Source organism: Betta splendens, chromosome 8 (genome assembly GCF_900634795.4).
Source record: "Betta splendens chromosome 8, fBetSpl5.4, whole genome shotgun sequence".
NCBI lineage: Eukaryota > Metazoa > Chordata > Actinopteri > Anabantiformes > Osphronemidae > Betta > Betta splendens.
In genome coordinates this window covers 334,569-345,025 of record NC_040888.2, presented here as the reverse complement: position 1 = coordinate 345,025, position 10,457 = coordinate 334,569, and the positions used below count along the sequence as shown (strand labels likewise).

General features: G+C 45.0%; 1 protein-coding gene and 1 long non-coding RNA gene across 4 annotated transcripts in view; one reads left to right on the top strand and one right to left on the bottom strand.

Annotated features, from left to right (window-relative positions):
• The window catches only part of LOC114860151 (uncharacterized), a 10,402-nt gene extending 9,091 nt beyond the window's left edge, over positions 1–1,311 (top strand). For both annotated transcript variants that reach the window (XM_029158525.3, XM_029158524.3), the window contains one exon: positions 8–1,311. The gene's annotated coding sequence lies outside the window, so the exon portion shown is untranslated. The remainder of the gene's footprint in view (positions 1–7) is intronic.
• Positions 1,312–7,187: 5,876 nt separating this feature from the next.
• Positions 7,188–9,707, bottom strand: LOC129604460 (uncharacterized). 2 transcript variants are annotated; one of them, XR_008695358.1, is made up of 2 exons: positions 9,023–9,707; positions 7,188–8,388 (listed from the first exon to the last, which is right to left on the bottom strand). It is a non-coding gene; the product is annotated as an uncharacterized LOC129604460 (long non-coding RNA). The 2 variants fall into 2 exon arrangements; XR_008695357.1 differs by having other exon boundaries at positions 7,188–8,385.
• Between the last annotated feature and the right edge of the window lie 750 nt (positions 9,708–10,457).

Here is a 10,457-nt window from a genome sequence, read left to right as displayed (position 1 = left end):
CTTCCAGTTCTTTTCATTTAGTTGTCTGGTGGACTTTGGATCATTGAAACATGTTCAAACATGAACAGGAGCCACTGACATCCACTTAGTCATCCAGGCGGGTTTCAGATGATCCACCCTCTTCCAAGCTTTCCGATTGGCCCACAGGGAGGGACGGGGATAAAGACACACCTCTCACTGATGTCATGAAGAAGCTGGACTTTTTTAAGCGATGACTAAAATAAAAAAACTGCAAATCGGGGTCACCTCCAGGGTCCTGAACCTCCAACACCACAACCGTAAAATGCACTTTGGGAAGTATTTAGGACATTCACAGTAACTCAAGGGTTTTCTCTTCACCGGTCATCGTCACAACGGTCTGAGTTTCTAATATCACTGCAGCATGTTTGGTACGACAGGTCAGTGCAGTGAAAATGATTTGAGTTTTAGTTTTGTTCCTCCGTAAACTACAGGAACATTGGATGACAAAAACCAGCATTGCAGCTGCTTGTGCTTTTATTTTGAAGAGCCTCAGTTACATGGAGTCCAGCCATTTGACTGCCTTGGACTCAGTTGAGGACCAAATGGAGCCGGTTCAGCCGCGCTTCGGTCCCACGCCTTTGATCAAAACCTTCAATAGACCTTGTAGTGAGACTGTTTTCAGAGAAACTCTAACGTTTCCACGGTAACAGGAGTGGCTGCTTGCTGAGTTGCTGGATTTGACTCCCGCCTTAGTGGTTCTTTCCAGAGTAGGTTCTGGAGGACTTCTTGATTTTGCTGCTGTTCTGTTTGATTCATTGGATTACACCAAGACCGGGTCAGTTCTGTCATCGACATGTCATAATGTGAAGTTGTATTCAATTGTTGGCAGCTTTTACTCATGGTTCAGATCTGTTGTCTTTGGTGCAGGTTGGGTTTCATGCACCGAACCACGAAGCAGACAAATTGCATGTTTGCATTTTTTTAAATTACTGTCTTAAATTTGTGTTTTGCTTGGTCAGAATAACTGTGCATCATGTTTTCCATGATGTTTAGTTTGCTGAGAATCTGTGATGTAACTGACATGTGGCACTGTAAACAAAGAATTGGGATCCTGGAGGTGTTTGTGGCAGTTTTACCAAAAAAACCAATGAACTACTGACCCACGTTGCTGGAAGAAGCTGCTGTGTGAACGGACGCACTCTTGTCCCAAACGTGATTTGTGTGTGTGAAAAGAACTGTGCACAGTGAAGGAGACAAGACGTGGTGTCAGATGTGGAGTTTATTGTGTCATCTGTTGCAAAGACAACATTTTTGTGCAGTCACCTGTTAATAAAACAGTGTGGGGAAGGACTGAGTTTTCCTATTGATGGTTTGAATACATAATAAATTTGGAGGTGGTTTGATGCCAATTCACAGGATCAAAATCCATCTTAATGTTTAAAAAAAAATCGTTGCCTTTTTTCATCAGTGCTACAAGATGTCACCAATAAACAGCTGGTGTCTAGACAGAGATTGTTATAAGATGTACTCTGACACACGAAAAAACAGTCTCTCGCTTTAATTTTTTTAGTATGTCAGACTTCTCAGTCAGCGCATGTTGGACTCTGACAGGGCTGACCTTTGTCACTACTTCTAATTTCTAGGGCCTGCAGGGGAGTACTGCCCCTGAGGCCCAGCCCCAGATGAGGCTGAAGATGAAAGAAAGAGAAAATTCTCTGTACATCAATTTAATAATACGTAATAACTTTGATTTAAGGGTTCTGTCATTATATTATAGACTGTTTAAGAATTAATTTCTCTTTTTTCATTGCCCAATGATCATTTCAGTCATTTGCATGTCATCATTTAGCTAAAAACACAAAATAAGTCAGTTGAGCTGAACATTGAAACAATGAGCTTAGCAGCAAAGCATCAGAGGATCACTAAAGATAGCTAAACATCCAGTCGAATTGTATATGATTTCAGATATGCATTACAAGAGCTATATAGAGCTATACTCTGATTGATTCCGTTTCCAGGTAGAGATGCTTCGAGCTTGGGTGCTATGCCGTGTCTGGAGCGGTGGTTGGGAGTGGCTGCCTGCCTAAGGAAGCAGGGCAACAGGGCTGGTGGATTCTGGAGTGGCCACATGGGTCTCCTGCGGTGGGGGTGTGGTGGCTGCTGGGACCAGTAGTCCAGTGCCAGAATAGGGCCATTTTGAGGGACTGCGGTCCCTGGGTCTATCTATTCCTGGCTGGGGGCTGTGGGGGGGTAGCAGAGGGGGTAGCAGAGCTGGTCTGGAACCTAGCTCTGCGGAACCCGGTGCCTTGCTTCCCAACTAAATCTCTCCACATTTATCCACTCAGGTTTGCAAGGGGGCGTCCTGCTGATGGACTATCACAAACCAACTCAATGACTCTCACAGAGCCGGTAGGAGACACGACACGATAGCCTTGTGCACAATTCGTTTATCCTTAAACCTACCTAGCCGTACCCGCAGACCAAGTCTCGGGGAATAAAGAAGGGGATAACCCAAATGCACGACCCAAACCAGAACTGACGTTTAACAGGTAATTTATTGTACGTATGGCACACAAAAAAACACTCACTGCTAGCGCAGGATACGGGATGCTGGTAAGAAACAAAAAAAAAACTCACTGCAAGGCAGGACTCAGCTCTAACACAAAAATGTAAGAACTAAAAATCACTGCTATGCAGGCAAACTAGACACTACTACGTTAATAACTGTAAAATGCTCAGTTCACTATCGGGCACACAGAACCTAACATGAAACACAAGACATTAATTCACGACAACTAGAACCTAACCTTGAGCGCTGTAAAACACAGGCTAACTAACACGCTCTGTTCACTACGGGCAACATACACTAAACATAGAATGGATGTTTAAAAAGCTGTGGAAGTCCATTTGGACCACGTCCGGACCATGAATTCATGAAAAACGTTTATTTTAAACGCAAAACACTCCTCTAAAACTATACAAAATACGACCGGAGGCAAAATTAAACATGGCTAAAGTGTGGCCTGAACAACCACAACAACAAAAAAAACAGCAGAACGTGGCAAAGGCACGGCATGGCATGAACAATGAGGTCTTGTGGATATGCGAGGAGCACAAATTATAATTAATTAAAAGTGAAAACATAAAAAGTAATAGCCCACATCTCCTAAAGATGACACACGTTTAGAAAGTTGAACAATGATTCTATGATGAAGTGTTAAAAAGTAAATACCAATCGAAAAAAAGGCGGAATAAGAAGTAGCGGAATAATAAAGACTGAAGATGACAATAGTGGGAGAGCTGTTCAGCTATAATAATTAATTAAGAGCACCACCCTGTTTCCAGGGACCAATAACCAATTTGGAAGAGCCAATACAGTCTCAATTGTATTTAAGTTAGTTGAAGGATTAACTCCGTAAAATAGCCGACTCAAATCACCAGTGCTGTAAAAGGGTAACGGAGTTAATCTTAATTCCACTTGTGTCAGCTGAGGTCGCTGTCTTCCCCCCCTCCGGGTGGGGTGCCACCAAGAAGACGAGAGAGTAAAAGAAGACTGGAGGGTTGTGGCGGGGAAGAAGTCAAGAACGACGCCTGATGACCCCACTGAAAAAGTAGCGATGGTAGCAACTTCAGCGTGAATAACCAGACTGTTGGTCAGTCCAGGAAGTTTGTTTGAGCGTTTTGCACATGCGTATTGTTCTTTTTTTGGGAAAAGTTTTGCTTCAAGGCTGCTAACTGCATGGAGATGAGTATCTTATGCTAGTCCCATAAATAAACGGTACAACGTGAACAGACAACGTCCTCCCGACCGTCATTTAACATATAAAACACAACGCAGAGTCACGCAGGGTTGCTAAACTAAGTGTTAGACGCAAAGTTGAATTGAGTTATAGTTACAAAAGCATATACAAGTAATCACAGACACCAACCAATTAAATTATGAACGCTTTATTAAACAATTAACTCCAGTGTCAACACTATCTTGGATAACTCAGCAAATCACTTAATCTTACTTACTTAACTGAACTACTACTTACTTAATCTTATGGTGTGTTTGTTTGAACGTACTGTATGTGTATGCGTGTTACCTGGGATAAAAGAGGTGTGTGTGTGTGTGAGAGAGAGAGAGAGAGAGAAGAAAGGAGAAAGGAGGAGAGAGAGCGCGCCCCCCTTTATGGCATACCAAGAGAGTAAAAAATACGGCGTTTTCAAAACGCGTTATGTCAGGTTGTGACGCGTCTCGTAACGCATCATGTCAGGTTGTGACGCGTTGAATGGAGCGCGCGTGTGTGGTGCTCACAGGGAAAGAAGCGTGTAAAGAAGTGTAAAGTGGGACTAGCGTGAATAAGGCTTGCGGTCTCACAAACACGTGGGGCTATATCCTGCGATATAGTCACGTGATCGCGGAAATACACAGTGGTCAGATCGCGTGTTCAGGAAAAGAAAACAACACAACAATAAAACAATTAGTGATCCCCTAAGAGTTCTACTCTGCAGGTGGACAGAGGCGACGGAGAGGACGAGGAGAGCAAAGGTTGCCCGATCCTGGTGAGACGGTCCGTTGTTTCGTCGCGGAGAGAACAAACGGGACGGCAAAAGGTTGGAGAGAGCAAGGGGCGAGTTTTTGGTCACGGCGGCTTTTATAACCGTGTTTTTGGTCACGCCCGTCCTATTGTTTGGTCCAATCAGGATGGCTGACGTCCAAGTTTCTCCTCCGTTTGTCGCTTGTGTCAGCGGGAGTTGGATGTCAGCGGGGGAGCCAGTGCCTCCTTTGTCTGAGCATGTGGGACCTTAATAATAATTCTGTTAATAACAGATTATACATATGAGGTCCCCCAACAGAGGGCAAGGCATGGCATAAACACGCGTGGCTAAGCAGAAAGCCAGGGGTGCCACTGCACCTCTTACATGCAGTGCAATGCGGGGCTAACATGGGCAACCTGGGCATGAACAAACAGAGAACTGGCAATATGGCATGAACAAAGGAGGCGACAGCAAAACATGAATCACAAGATGGGTGCCTTTGCATGTCATTGTGGTGCGATGAGGTGATAATGACCCAGCAGAGAGTGCTGGGCTGCAGGAGTCTTTAAAGGGAGGCAGAGGGGAAGCACAGGTGCGGTGAGTTGGGCTGATTGCCAGGAGTCTACTGAAAGAAAGAGAGGGAGTGGGCATGGTCCAAAGTCGAGGCGTGGCATGAAGGAGAAGGTGTGGTCCAGGGTAAAAACAACAACAGGATGGCTGGCAGAGCAAGCCCAGGATCGTGACATGATGACCCAAAACAAAAAACCAGGAGCCCCTCTAGAGGCGTGAAGGAAGAATGTCACATTTGCAGCACTTCCTGAATTAAAATAAGATACATTTTCCTAATCTCTGTTCATAATCAGGTTAGTTTGTGTTGTTATTGTAGTTACTGAAGCTTAATTCTTCTTGTTTAGCGTTCCACTGACATTGAGGGTGTAAACTTGAAGTGTATTTGCTGTATAGGGTCCTTAATTTCACTCATCTTTATTCAGGGTTTGGTGATATAGTCCCCGGTAAGGATAAATAAGTAAGTGTACTATTTTCAGGGGTTTTGCAAGTGTTCAATTGTGCAATTCAATTGTCTTTAACTTTAATGGACAATTACAGTATCTGTCCATTGAGGGGGGAAAGTGTATTGTATTGTGTAAAGTGTAATCTTGGCAACATCTCGGATAACACGGCCCATTGCCAAGACAAGGAATGACAAAGTTGAAGTCTCAAATCTTTAACACATTGCAAAGGGTCTGTTTGATTCCTAATGACCCTGAACCTCCTCAGGTTTTTAGTCTTAATCTTTAGCTTTGCATTAAAGGGCATAGTGAATGCATGGTCTGGCGTCTGCTGTGATAATAGACTAATTTGTTTTTGTCGTGCCTTATCCCAAGTTTGTGAACTAAATCGATGGAGGCAAGTTTGTGTTTGAGTTGGTTTGAAATTTGACTTGGAGTGTAAACCAGCAGTAAGACCAGCTTCCTCCAGACGGGCGACTCTCCAGAGATTCAAAGGTTGAGGTGGACGATGACGGCAGAGATCGTGCCATCGCCGCGGCAGAAGAGGATGTCCCTTAGGCGAGCGGCTGTGATCCAAGCCGCTCGCCGCTCCTGTCACCCAAGCGGCAGGAGGTGCCGAGGGTGAGGCCACTAGGCCGGAAGACTAGATAGGAGCCGGCGAGAAGCCGGAACCAGAGACCAGGACAGACGTGGGACCAGAACCAGAGACGAAGACCGTTCGTGGGACCTGGACCAGAGACAAGAGCAGACATGGCGCTGGAGCCATAACCAGAGATGAGGACCGATGAGATGCCAGGATCAGAACCATCAACAAGGACAGACGTGGGAGACGGGACCAGGACCAGAGACGAAGACAGACGAGAAGCCCAGGCGGATACAGTCAGCGTTGGACCCCCGGGCACCGAGGCAACCATGATCGACACAGGACCACCAGGAGCTGAGGCAAACGTGATCGACGGCGGACCACTGGGAGCTGAGGAAAACGTGACCAGTACCAGACCACCAGTAACCGATGCGGACGTGGCCGGTCCCGGAGTGCTTGGTGGTGCTCGGGTGAGCATGGCTGCCCCGTCTCTGGCGGTCCGTCTCTGGCTTCACAGTCAATCTGTGCATATTTACGCTCCACGTTTGTAAGTGATCTTGAAGCATATGCAATAGGTCGCTCAGACCCGTCTTCCATGACGTGCAAAACACCTACCTAATCCCAACTAGCATCACAGGCCAGTTGAATGGGTTTTGCTGGGTCATATTGAGTGAGGACCTTTTTGTTTCATTAAATGCTTTGTTGCATTCCTCAGTCAATTCCCACTTTGTGCCCCCTTTCTGTAACGGGTGCAGCAAACTGGAGAGGTGTGGCAGCAACTCAGTATTAGTTCAGTAGTTCAGATATTAGTTGATGAGGTCCAGAAATGATTTGAGTTGTGACACGTTTTCTCCCTACCACTTTCAAACCACCTTTGAATGTCACATAGTGGGCCACAGTTTTTTACTGTTTATTATTTGTTTTTAAAACTACATTTAAAATCGTATATAATTGTATTTTTTCTGTCATGGAGCAAAGATGTCTTGCAGTACCTGATCCGTTGCTCTTTGCCAGATTGCTGGAGCTGAGGCAACACCAAAAACAAGTCTGTTTTATTGAAACAGCCCTCTGTAAGTGTTGATGGTAAGCATTTTTTTTTTTTTGCTTGATTCCTCACTCTTTGAGAATTTTTTCACACCAGTCAAAGATTTACAGATGTCCTCTATGCGTACTGTGTGCAGCACAGGATTGATGCTGACCTTGAAATTACCAGAAATGCGTATTACTTCAGTTTTGCCTTTCTTGATGACAGGAACATTAGGTTAGTGGCCCATTCATGCCATTAAACCTTTAACAAGACTCCTTGGTCCACTAGGTATTGAAGTTCAGCTTCCATCTTTGGCCGCAGAGCACAGTACAGTGTAAATACTTTCTCCTGAGTTTTTAGCAGATGTAACAGCCTCTCTGCAGCTCCTCCAAGCCTTCAAAAATAAACATATGGATGTACTTCCTCACCTGTGTAGGTCTTAAGTCGCACCCTTGTTTTTAACAGTCTTATTGTGGAGAACAACCACTTTTAGTCAGCTCTAGAGATGACAGACATTGCTGATCCTGTGTCTAACTCCATTTTTAATGTTATACCGGACACTGGACTCAGCCAGATGACTTCTTTGACTTCATCTTCAGTGACGTTGTGTTGCTCTAAGCAATCCAGTTCCCTTGTGTCAGAGTCTGTTTTTTTGTCCACTTTCACCATTATAAACATGTTGGAGGTTTTTGACTTCCTACTGTATCTTGCTGTGGTTTGATTTTTGGAGTTTGTTTAATTCCTGATTTTTGTTTGCAGACTCGTTTTATGTCCATACAGTCGTTTTCATTGTGGGAGGTTTTGCCACACCTGTAGCAATTTTTATTCAATTCAATTTTATTTATATAGCGCCAAATCACAACAAAGTTATCTCAATTCACTTTACAAAGTAAGGTTTAAGACCTCACACAACTAAACCCAACAAATCCCACATACAGCAAGCAATTAATTTGACAGCAACAGTGGAGAGGAAAAACTCCCTCTCTAACGAGGAAGAAACCTCCAGCAGAACCAGGCTGGATGTGGGCGGCCATCTGCCTCGACCGGTTGGGGTGAGGGGAGAGAGAGAGAGAAAAGCACAGCAACAACAACAAGCAATAACAAGCAACATCAGAGCACAGGCAGGATGGTTGGACCAGGGACTGGATGCAGGCAGAATGGTTGGATCCACAGCTGCCCATCACAGACACCAAACTTTGAGTCCAATGATACCTGTAGGTGAGGACAGAGTGGAGGAGAGAGAGAGGGAGAGAGAGAGAGAGAGCGGGAGAGAAGCATAACTACTGGAGAGAAAGAGACAAGGTTAGTTAAACATGGGACAATGATGGGAGGTTATGGGACAGAGGAGGTAGAAGGAAACAGAGGAGCTCAGTGTATAAATTAAGTCCCCCAGCAGTCTATGTCTATTTCAGCTTAACTAAGAGATGGTTCCTGTGACTAACAATCATTGCCAGTGACCTGAACCATCTCTAACTATAAGCTTTATCAAAAAGGAAGGTTTTAAGCCTGATCTTAAAGATGGAGAGTGTGTCAGCTTCTCGAACCTGAAGAGGGATTGTTTTTGATCACCGACGCTGATCCTGTCTAGCCCTTGTCTGTTTTGTACGCCTTGACTTTTGATCCTGTCTGATAACGACCTTGCTTACTAATTCGACGACGACACTGCCTCTGCCAGAACGGTACTGTAATCCTGAGCTTTTGTTTATGAACCTTGCCTGTCCCCGACACCGAGCCTGCCTGATCCTTTGCATTGCACCGTATGAACAACCTGTGTATTCCTCTGCATTATCTGAACGTTATCTCCAGAAATAAAACCTCATTTACTTTCGCCTAGTGTGTCTGAGCCGTGCATGTGGGTCCAGCATCTAGCAGATCCTGACACAGCGACAGAGAAAAACAGTGTTGCAAGGTGCTTACATGCAATTTGGATGAGTCCCAGCCTCTTTAGCATTCGTCCGGTTCGAATCGTGTGATATATGGTACTGAGGTCATTCACTCAGCTCACATTGTAGCTGCTAGCGCGATAGTAGCGCAGCGTTAGCGGCTAGCGTTAGTGGCTAACGGCTAGCTCTAGTAAGTTGTGAGAGTCAGCTGTGTTTCTAATTACTACCGAGCCTGTCGTGTGTATGTTCTAGCCCGAGTAGACCCGTGAACTTGGGTGATTGCAAGTTCTATCTAAGTCTAACATGTGTGTTGTTGCTTATCTAGTCAGCTACTTTAGCTGTAAACGTGACATGTTTTTTATACAGGCTGACGCATGCCAGCTACCGAAACGCGAGGAGGTTGCTTCTCAAACTGATGCCACTGCAGGCTGTGGACACGCGGCTACCTTGTAGAAGAGTTGTTTTTCACGTCAGGAGCAAGGTATGTACATTTAACAGCAGTATAATCATTTGTTGGCCAATATGTAGTTTTATTTGACAGAGATTTTGCATTTCACATTTTAGTAGTTGTGGTATTCATAATCTGATCTATATTATTGTCTATGTATTTACTCTGTATGCAGTTGGTCAACTTATTTTGATATTTTAGTCTGTTGACGGGTAATTTGTAACTCTAGTGTTATGGTGCAGATTATGTGGAAAATGTGATGGAGACCATCTTCAATAAAGTTCTGCTGGACTCAGGTTGTTCTATGGAGGACCTTGTAAACATCCCTGTCCCACCGGCCCTCTGAGCAGAATTTGAGCAACCTGACAGAAAGCAGGTCATTAATGTCATGCTACAGTAGGCGAGAGAGGTGCGATGCTGTGAGGTGAGGCGCGATGCTGTGAGAGAACGCGAGACTCTGCGAGAACAGCACGAGAAATTCAACAAGGCGCACGACACCGGTAGTAAACAACAGCGCGACCAACTATCCGCCAATTTAAATAAATAAATAACTACCTCATTCTACGGAAAATAATCAACCACCCTACCATTCTGGATAACACCGAAGAAAGTTTCGAGTACATCGACGAGTGCTTCGAGCGTCTGGTAATGGGGAAAAAGGACACTGCTCCAAACAAGCGTTCCCGTCCGTCTGACTCACCTGAGTCACCTGGAGCTAGCTCGGCGGACAAAAACATCACAGACATCCTGGAGTCCATAGAGAAAAAAATATCAAGCTTCGACGCACGTCTGGCGCTAGTGGAACTCCTCCACAAAGAGTTTATGGCCCTCCGCGACTCCCTGGAATTCAGCCAGCAGCAGGTGGTTTCTCTCGCCACCGAAAACGAGGCCCTGAAGGGAATGGTGCAGTCCCTGACGGAGGATGTGGCTCAGTGTTGGGGATATGCGAGGAGCACAAATTATAATAATTGGATTTATAGCTCCTGAGTGGAGATACCAATTATGTTTATAATTTAGATTC